Source organism: Zosterops lateralis (assembly GCF_965231275.1).
Source record: "Zosterops lateralis genome assembly, chromosome: 3".
NCBI classification, from domain to species: domain Eukaryota; kingdom Metazoa; phylum Chordata; class Aves; order Passeriformes; family Zosteropidae; genus Zosterops; species Zosterops lateralis.
In genome coordinates this window covers 84,477,887-84,488,707 of record NC_139764.1, presented here as the reverse complement: position 1 = coordinate 84,488,707, position 10,821 = coordinate 84,477,887, and the positions used below count along the sequence as shown (strand labels likewise).

Below are 10,821 nucleotides of genomic sequence, written 5' to 3'. Positions count from 1 at the left end.
CAGCAATGGTATGAACGTTTCCCATATCACTGTTAGCATGCTGTGTGTTAAAAAAGCCAGTTCCTTTTTTTTTTTGCATCAACCTAATACCATGCAAGCTGAAGGTAGCTACAGCACGGAGTTCCTCATCTTGAGCAACCTTTAGAGAGCCTCTGCTGACAAAGAGGAAGCTGACCTTTTAATTCTACTGCTGTATTTTTATTTCTCATTTATTCTCTGTACACAATTTGTTAATTTTCCCCCATTTGCTTTGCAATTCCCCAACAACCAAAAACCGATCATTATTTGTCATATGAGGAAAAGTAGCTTTTAACCAATCTTCTGTGAATCCTACAAATATTGCACTCATTTATTATGTAATAAAGTTCAGAAGCTACTTTAGATTGTTTTGACAAATTTATTTAAAGCAAAAAAAAATTGCAAATTAAATGCTTTCTATTTTAGTAATATACTAGCTTAATTATGATTTTGTAATTATATATTCTAATGAGAACTTTGCAATCCCTTGCAGTACACAGAAGCATCTTTTCACTGTTTTCAACACACAGTTGTCAAAATGTTCTCAAAATGTAATTAGTTTCTATGTTTTCTTATGATTAAAGCCATTGCAGAGGATGTTTCACACAAATCTGTTATCCGAAAATGAACATGCTTAGTGCTGTGTATCCTATATCTGGATATTCGTTTAGGGCACACAGCCAAATCTGGCAGTTGTCTAGAATTGCGGTTTTATTGAGCAATCAGTTGAACGTTCATTCAGCATTTTTCCATATTTTGACAGCAAACAAGCACAATCAACAGCTGCCTCTCTGACAGGAATCATTCCTCCACTCATACTTACGGAGTTTTAAATCCTAGACACAGTAATACATGAACCATCCCTGTGATACAATGTTCACTCCAAATCTGGCAATCTTTATCATCCTATTCTATACCCAGTGTTTTCTCCCCTTGCAATTTTTCTGAGAGTCAAGCTTTTTCTTTGTCCATCCATATAAACTCCTCAGAAAAATTGTTTATTTACTCCACACTCTTCTTGAATGGCCTCCTGATACACCAACCACTTGCGCACACTGTTACCAAGCTTCATTGCCAGAGTATCTATTGCATTTTTTTTTTCCAGGAATCAAGATTAAGCCTCAGAGAATATTCCCAGACTGGTGGTTCCACTCGGCTTCAGTAGCCCTTTACCGCATTATTTCCACAGTGTGCCTGTCTATACAACACACAGGAGCAGTGCAGGAAGAGATGCAGGTTATCACTGGAGAGGCTGGCTCTGAAATTGGAAGCTGTGCAATTGATTTCATGTGGCTTTGCATCTGGGTTCCCAGCTCTACTTCTCAGTTCAGCTGCTGGTGGCTCCACAGCTTTTGTTTCTGAGTCTGTACGAGTTTGATTCTAGCTAGAGGATACAGACCAGTATTAGTGCTGTATTGAACCTGGCAAACATGTCCATAAATCCGTGACCTATTTTTTAACAAAATCCTGGACTAGTAAAAAGGCTCAGCCCAGCCATATGAACTAAGGATTTAATTTCATTTCACAGCTTCATCAGAACTCAAACTGCAGAAGTGGTTTCTAGTCTTCTACATCATACCTAAACAATCAATTACTTCCAGGCTTCCCTGTGTTAGTTTTTAGTAAGAATAGTCCATAAGTTCACGATAGGTATCTCAATAAGCAATACTCATCCAGGCTTGACAGGATACCCTTTTTTTAGCAGCTTTTATGTACAGCAGACAAGCTTTAAAAATCTCCTGGAAAAAAAGGCAGCTCTAGACTGTGGGAGCTGCTGTTCCGCAAGGTTGTCTTCATTCAGAAGGGCTGTCAGATCCTCCCTCTTTCCATGGACAAACAGGAAGGCCCCAGAAAGCACATGGGATAAGTGTGGGACGTCGGCAGACCCCATCCCCAGTACTCACTGCCTCATGCAAGAGGGGCAAGGTTGGCAGCTGGGCTGATTGATGATGCATCTTCACAAGTGGATTTTTGTGAGAGAGGAAATCAGATTTCTCTAATGGCAGCCCTGCCATTTATAGGAATATGCTGCCAGTTTTCTGCTTGTATCAGTGGACAATACAGTTATCAAGAAATGCTTCACCCATCTAACGGGAAAGAAGCCTGCAAAATATATTCTCCTAATAGCAGAACTCCAGCCAAGGTTAAGGAGAGATTAAAAAAACAAAACAAAAACAAAAACAAAAACAAACAAACAAACAAACAACCCCCCCCCCCAAAAAAAAAAAAAAAACAACCAACCAAAAACCACCAAACCAACAAAAAAGCCAGACAAGAATGTATCTGTGCAGATATAAAAGCCTATCCAAACTGTCAGGCCAGGTTCTGGACTATTCAGCAACCAGAACATCTGCAATAAAATCTGGCTTTTGAGATCCACAGGCACTATCTGCTGCTGAGCACCTTTTAGTATAAAGCTGCTGTATTTCTGAGGTAGGTCTGAGGCATGTTTAGGCCTGGTGAGACCTTTTGTCAGCCATGCACAACTACTTCAGTATCTTTTTGGTTGTTGGAACTGACTCTGTAGGACCAGAGAGCAGTTAGTAAAGCCTATCCCAAAATAACCTGGGACAAAACCAAAAAATGGCATCCACTGATAATTTCAAAACTGCCTTTCCAAAAATCCTTGAGAAACTCACATGCTCCTGACAAAACAGACCGAAGTTTCATTTAAATCTTTAACCTCCCATGAACGGAAATCTCTTTCACAAAAATTAAATTTCCAAATAGCCATGAGTTCAACGAGCAGCAAATTTCTACTGGCTGTAATCTCAATCAGATTTCACAGAAACCTGAAGAAGGTGCTGAGAACTCACAAGGATGTCTCACAAAGCTGGTTTTGGTATTCCATGGCAATCAGCTTCTCACCTCTCTGTCATTTATCTCAACCCAGCATCAATCTGGCTCCCTGCCTTCACAGTCAGTTTTCTCTTTGCATGTCTGGATGCTAAATCAATTGGTGACAAAATTATTGAAAAGAATTCTATGCAAACACTAACATAAAATTTAACATAGCTGCCACCTTACTGAACTGAAAGACTTTTAATTAAAAGCAAATTGTCTGTTTTCCAATTATCTGCAAAACAGTTAAAGGGTTTGGCATTGAGAAAGAAGCCCACATTGGCAGTCTGAAAAACTATTTTTATGCAAGTTTTCTTCCCATCCAAGACTTTTTTTTTCAGATAAAGGCAAGCAGATAGAAGGAGAAGAAAAATATGATTTTTCTTCAGACAAATAATAATTTTGTTTGCAATAGTTCTCTGAAAATAATTTTCGAGCTACACGTCGCACTTGTTAATGACACGGTAGTACCCAGCATCCTTCCTCCTCAGTGTTAAAGACTACCAGTTTTATTAATGCCGTTGACAACCGATTTACTTCTATTTTGGTACCACATACCGATAAAAAGTCTTACTACAGAATAAAGAACTTTTTCTCCATCAAGGCTCGTTACCTCCAGTCCCCCCATTCCACCGCCCGGCAGGCGCTGCACAGCCCGGCCCGGCCCGGGAGCCTTTTCCCCGCGGGCGGCCCTGCTCCGTGCCCGGCCCGGGACAGCGGGACAGCGGGCAGGCGGCCGCAGCAGGAGCCAGGCCTCTCCCCTCACAGCGTGCGCCGCGAGGGGCTCTCGGGGAGCGGCCCGGGGAGAGCAGCGAGCGCTGGGCCCTGGTGGGTCCGTCCCTCCCGCCCGGGGCTCTCCCGGCCCGCGGGGGCCCGAGGCGCGGCCCGGCCGGGCCCGGCGGCAGGGGGAGCCCGAGCGCGGGCCGGGCGGATCGCGGGGCCGCCGCGGGAGCCGCTCGAGAGACGCCTCGGAGCCGGGGCGAGGCGGAGCGGAAAGCCCGGCGCGGGAGCCGAGGATGCGGCCGCTGCCACCGGCCTCCGCTTAGCCGCCGGCTCGGCCCCCCCGGCCCCCAGGGCCCCCGGCGCCGGCAGCAGGAAGCGGCGCTCGGCCGGCTCCCAGCGCCCCCGCCCGCCCTCCCTCCCTCCCCGCCCAGCGCGGAGCGGACCCGGCGGCACGGGCCGTCGCGGGAGCAGCAACCGCCGGCGTCGGATGCCTGCGCTACGCCATCCCGGGGCTGCCGCGGCCTGGACTCCGCGGGGAGCGCGGGCGAGCGGCGAGCGGCGCCGGCCGTTCCTTTGTGTCCCAGGTGGGTGCCGGGGCCGCGGTGGGCGCTGGGTGGTCGGGCAGGCGGCGTGGCCGTGTCCGCAGGGCCGGGGCGGGCGGGCACCCCTCCGTGCCCGGCCTGTGTCCGGGCCGCGGGCATGGCGGGCGGGGACCCGTTCGTGCCGGGGTGACCGCCCGGACCCGCAGCCCGGCGGGAGAGCTCGGGGAGCCTTCGGCAGCCCAGGGCGGGCGGTGAGGGGGGCCGGGGCCGGGCCGGCTCCGCCGCGGGGCGGGGGGCGCTTCCCCCGAGTCCCGGCCTGGGCCGCCCGTGGCCGGAGAAGTTCCTGCCCCGGCAGCGTTTCTGCGCCGCTTCGGATTGTTTATCGCTCCGAGCGGCGCCGAAAATAGGTCAGAAATAATGTCTCGCTCGTCCCCGCCGCGAAGTGTCCGAGGGCCGGCCGTGGTCCTGGAGCTGCTGGAGGCTGTAGCGCCTTTCCCCTCCTGCCTTCCCTGAGCCATACAGCATCCTCACGGGCTTTGAAACGGTGGGGAGGGGGCGAGGGGGGCGGTTTGTTGTTTTTTTTTTTTTAAATTTATATTTTTAAATGTCGGTTTCTGCGTGCATGTGGAAAGTTGCTGGCCGAGCGTTAGGAATAACTCCCAGCTATTTCCTGGTGCGCGGCGGGCGGGCGGGAGCAGCCCGTGCCCCGGGAAGGCGGAGCGGGCTGGGCAGGGCGCGGGGTCCGGCGGGGCCGCGGATGCTCCGCACCCCCGTCAACATCCCTGCGATCCCGTCAGGGCTCAGCTAACCTCGGGCCGCGCTCGGCAGGATTTGCATGATCAGTAAGCTCTCTGGTGGAAATATTGTTTCTTTCTTGCATTATTTTAAGTAAAATTTCGAACAGAACCTATCGGGAAGCTTTATTTGATAATTACGCCTTGCGAGCATGCTGTTTGGAAGAGAAGTTGTGTAGCATAGCAGGTTCTTAAAAATTGTAATTGGGGGGGTTTACAATCATGTTGATACTGTAAGCAAAGAGGTATTTGTGCTGATGTGTTTAAGCCCACTTCCCCTTTCTACTGGTTGCAGCGGATTTTGCTGACTGAAAGGTAAACAAGCTGCTGTTTGAGATCTTGTATTTTGTCAAGTAGAGTGGATATAAATGCCTGTTTTGTTTTACTGGGTTTTACTTTGTTTTTTAAGGGGTTCTTTTAACTTGATTAATGTATTATAAATAGACAAAGTCTGAGGTAAAATCCACATGCACCACCTTTTGGTTTGCTTGACCGACAGCAAGTAGCAAATACTGCAGAATCTGTATTACTCTGGAAGGAAATGTATTACATTTTCATCCATTAAATAACTCCAACTTAGCATTTTGATTGTGAAGATAAAATTGCTTGGCCCTTGCTAAGGGATAAATAGCACAGCCGAAACCTGGTTCAATAAATCTTTGTTTTGCTGGAACGTTATGGCTTTTTTACAATGAAAGAATTCTGAATTTGTGGAGGAACAAATTAGGCACTACAGCATAGTTTTTATTATTCCATTCAACAGTTCATTGCCCATTAGAACTGATTTTTTTTGGTAGGAAGTAATCTGGGCTCTGGCTGTATCTTTGCAAGTCCTTTAAATTAATGGAGCACCGAGTTGTAATCTTGTTCTGTTTCTTCCATATGACTGTATGAAGTCACAGTGAGTACCTGCAACTGGTATGTCAGAACACAGCTATAAATCTTAGTCTGCATTTTCCTTGGATGGTCCAGCTTGTTTTCTTTTTCCCATCACTCATTTTTCCCCCTGTAAATGGTGTAGGTCAATTCTTAAGCTTTCCTAATTGATAAAAGTCAGAGAACGTGAATTTGAACTCATTCTTTGAAGTAGTTTAAATATCCCTTCTGTGAAATGCAATCCTACACAACTGGTAAGAGTTGACTGGTGCATGAAAATACTAGTTTTGGACTTAAATTAGCACTTCATTAATAAAACTGATTTGTTACCTTCAATTCAAATTATGGTCAATGTGACTGGCCTGGATAAGGTTTGGCATGAATACTAATCAGTAATAGTAAAGTGCACACAGCAACCAAAATCTGTCTTCAAAACTGTGATTTTGAAAATGTGCCAGACAAACCAACACGGTTGTTGATTCAATTTAATTCCATTGTGATAGAATTTACTTTTGTTTTGAGTTAAGTAAAACCTCAAAAATAACACGTTGGGCTCTGTTCAGATTTCAGAAGAGCTAAGCCCTTACATCTCTTCTGAAGCCCCAGTGATAGATGTGACACTGTTACCTGACACTGCAGTATTGTGGTTTTAACATTTCCCTTGGCAGCACACGGGTTTCAAAGCTCAGTTCCAGGACTCTATGGTGCTTTTTTCTCACAAATACAGAATTAGTGAATTCTGTTCCTAAGCAGGGAGAGATGTGAAAACTGAGATCCATTGCTCACTCTGGTGTTCATTGTTGACTTTGCTAGTCAGTTATCTGCTGAGAAAGACACTGACAAGTTCTAGTGGACTTGGTTGTGGTTTTGAGATATGATAAACATTCATTTGACAGGATGTTTCTACCAGTATCTCATTCTCACCAGGTTACAATCTGGTGTTTTGGTGTGAGCTTCTTTTGCTGGAAGTGATTAGAATGGGATATGGATGCCACAGCCATCTGGCTGGCTGGAGAGGTGCATAGGAAAGCAAATCCTGGCAAAGGAATGAGGAAGATTACTCTGAGTGGCAGGATTTTGAACTACTGCAGGTAAAGGTATGGGAGCCCTTTATGAGCTTTGACTCTTGAAGAGAACCTGGTTGCCTACACCAACCTCGGAGGCAGGTACCCAAATGTTTATTAATGTAATGCTGAGAGTACTGATGCCTGTATCTCCCTCTTGGCCTGGTTGCTGTCCCAAACAAATTTGAAAGTTAAATCAGTATCAAAGATGGACCTCAGTGTGAGAATCAACAATCAAGGGTTGTGAATTCTTGTTACTGTTGACCTTGTCTCAGTGTTTGAAGTTGTTATTGTGATGAAGACTAATGTTTCTCATCCTTGCTCGGTAACTGTTTCATCTTGTACTTCGTGTTTTCTGTCTTGAAGTCTTTTTGTTCTTTTCCATCTCCCAATCCCTACAGACTCTAAGACAGTCTTGGCAGAATATACTCTCTTGTTAACCAAGGTGGAAGAGTTGCATTTTTATTGTGTGGATTTTCCCCTTCCCCTTTTTCTCTGTATGGAAAAATACAATCTCACTAGTGCTTTGTTTTCATGACAGGAAAGATGAGTAGCACCTGTGTGTTGACCAGCCATTATCCCTTGTTTTGACAGCCTGTTGTTGTGTTTCAGTTACCTCTGACAGACTGTTGCTCAGAGAACCTGTAGCCTAAATAAGTATTACTGTGTCAAGTACCAGCACATTAATTTTTTTTTTTTTTTGGTTAACTATGAGTATAACTCAGAGTTTATTGAATTATTAGTTATTTAATCTTGCATTCAATAGTCTTCCTAATGAACAAACATGGAAAATGTGATTTTTCTTTTTTGTTAATGAAAAGTTTATCTTGCAATCTTCAAAAGTTTTATGAGTTCCTATATCATGGTGATACAGTTCAGTGGTTACAGTGGTAGTGCTAGGTTGACATTTGGACTTCATCTTTAAAGGTCTCTTCCAACACTGATGTTTCTATTCTCTGATTCTGTAAGTCACAATCCTGCTGCTTTAAAACAGGAATGAGGTATTGGTTAAATCCACTCAAAAGTCACATTTTAGATCCCTGTGAGCTTGTTAAAATCATACTATGCTTCTTAAAAATTACTAGTTCTATGTTTTTCTGCCACAGCTAGGCAAGGCAGTAAAGTATGTCTTTACTATTCTGTTACTATTAATGCACCACGTTTTTTCTTCTTGGCAAGACACGTGATTTTACGTTTGCTACGCATCTGGTGATTCTGGCCTTCTCTAGCATTTTGCTAAGCACCTTTTCAACACATTAATTCGTTGGATACATGTCATTAAGTATTGTGCATAGAGAAATAAGTTACTGTTGAAGTATGAACATAATTAAATATTTATGCTTTCATTTGTAGCAAGAGCAGTTGGTATTTAGTAATGTAGTGTTGCTGATATTTGTAGAAGTCTGTTGTACAAACCATCTTCCTCAAAGAACAATGCGTGGAACCTTTGTGGCAACAAGAGTATACAACAAGGAGTATACAAGAAAAAAATCTCAAAGGGAGGAAATAAGTTTGCCATAGTTTCGGGTCAGGAAGAAGTCAGGTGAGCAAATTGTGTTTACTTTAAGCATTGTTCTTGGAAAGAACAGACAGAGAAATAAGGAACAGAATCAAATCTCACAGAGTTCAACTTACAAGTGAAACAAAAGTTGAAAATGCTAAAGCAAATTTAAATTACATCAATTCTATTATTTGTTAGATGCTTTCAGTGCTTTTTTTTGTAATGGATTTTCTGTAGGGGTTTTGAAATTGGGAACATTTTTGTTGCAAAGAATTTTGAACTTTATATTGTGCAAGCAATTTTGTTGGAAACAAGATACAAAGTTTCATTTATCAATATTTCTTACTGAAAATAAATTTAAAATGTCCTCATTTCTGAATTGCAAGTCTTGTATCAGGAAAAAAAGAAAAACATATAGATTTTGCTATATTTAGCTTTCTAGTGAGAAGTTAAAAATTTGTTAGCTCTGATACCATAGAATTATACATATATGTACATACATATGTGTGCACATATGGTTTACTGAATCTTGTTTGTAAAATAAGTCACAAACTTGTTTGTAAAATAAGTCACACCATACCCCCAAATTAAGAAGAAATCTGTAGCATTCAACAGTTAATTTTGCAGGAAGCTTTACACTTGACCTCTGACATTTTGAAATAATAAACTGATCTGTTTTCCAGATGCAAGTCTGCTTACTATAATCACAGCCTTGTGCACGTGCTGTGACCTCATGAATTAATCCCTGTTACTGACAATGCCAAAGATCATTCATTACCTGTTGCATAAAGGATGTTGAGAGATAATGCTTTATCATGCTTTCTAGCTATAAAATAAACTGAATTCTCTTTATGCTTTAGATGATTTTTCTAAAGTTAATAAGCAAGGTTTCCCTTCCAATTTTCACATTAGAATGGCTTGCAGAAAATGACATCATTTTCTGTCATCTTTCTATTGAAATTTACAAGGAAAATGTTGTAGTATTTGGTCTTCTGTAGAGGAAGCTGTACTTTCTCCCCAGGCTGTCAGTTCCATTATCGCTGGATGATTTTTCTGCATAACGATTGTGTATTTCCATGTAAAAAAAACCCAGTCTAAATAGTGTAATTAATGCTTCTGAGTTTTAGAGGTAGTAGTAATTGCATATGTAGTGCTTTTAAACTTAATTATAATTGTTTGCCTGTCTATTTATATGTGACCCACCTAGCTTTCTATAAATGCATATATATGTTTTTAAAAGATTTTCTGGGTAAATTCTGAGATTACACCAGCTATCAAAAAATTCTAAAGCCTGTATTTTCAGGCACCTCTGAGCTTCAATCCCTCACTGCAGTGAAAAAGTCCAGATTGAAACATGCCAAGGTATTTAGGATATTTGAAGTACTGAAACAATAAAGCATAGATAGTAGAAAACATGTTTTACTGCTTTACATGTAAAACAGCTTAGAGGCAAAAAAACCTTGTAATGAGTGAGGTCAATACTAGATATGAACATGGAAGTCAGGACCTAGATCTCCATGTTTGTGGCCATTCTGTCATATTGGACTTCTTTTCCTAAGGAAGGTGCTTGTTGCTGGGGCAGAAGCTCTGAGCCACTGGGATTTGCCTGCTGTTAATTTTATTTTGCATGTTCTTAAGAGACAACCTGTGGAAGGTGCATTGTACATCTCTGAAATTGGTTTGAGTGCCAGCTAATGCTATTAATGTTTGAGTTGAATTTGAGTCTGTTGACTAGAAGCTCTAACAGATGTGTTCCCAGACTTTTGATATAAATGTGTAAAAGCTGATGAAGTTTAGCTAAAATGATGAATTTTCATGGCCAGTCAGTATAGTTTGCCCTTCTCAGGTAGGAGAGGAAGGAACAACAACCTTTTTGAAAACCAATCAGCCATGCTACCAGCAGGGTAAGGAAAGCCTCTGATGACTTTGGTTCCTAGTTGTTGGACCTTTTTTTCCGGAATGTTTATGCTATACTTAAGGGGTAGAATTAGGTTTTACTTGTAGGATTTACTTGTTCTAGCTGTAGCAAATTTGAAAGCAACATGTAAGGCATTTAATGATTACAAAACGCTAGTACAAGAATTTCTAACTAAACATGACAAGTAAATGGTAGTAGAAGAGGAGTGAACAAAAACTGTTCTACAAAACACTGTCAAAAATTGTTTAAGTAGCATTGGTGATGGTTCAAGCTAATTCAGAAAACAGTTTTCTGATTTATTTTGATGTAAGCCTTCAAGTCTACCCATTGAAGTTACTAAAGGTGATCATTAGATTTGTTTTGTTTCCAATGTGTTATTTTGGAAACAGAGTCTTGCCATTTTAGGTTTGCGTCAGTGTTTTTAGCAGCTTCTCACACGTCAGCATCGTTCTGTTACTGAAATGCCACGTGGGGAGCGGGAGGTAAGAGGAGCATGAAGCCTTCAAGCTGCAACATAAACAAAAGCAAATCTTGAAACTGAATT

General features: G+C 42.5%; 1 protein-coding gene across 3 annotated transcripts in view; it reads left to right on the top strand.

Moving 5' to 3' along the window:
- The first annotated feature begins 4,425 nt into the window (after positions 1 to 4,425).
- FAM135A (family with sequence similarity 135 member A) overlaps positions 4,426 to 10,821 on the top strand; it is a 79,289-nt gene continuing 72,893 nt past the window's right edge. For 2 of the 3 annotated variants that reach the window (XM_083857180.1, XM_083857178.1), the window contains exon 1: positions 4,430 to 4,966. The gene's annotated coding sequence lies outside the window, so the exon portion shown is untranslated. Of the gene's footprint in view, positions 4,967 to 10,821 lie in introns of all 3 variants that reach the window. The other variant, XM_083857182.1, reaches the window with a different exon arrangement.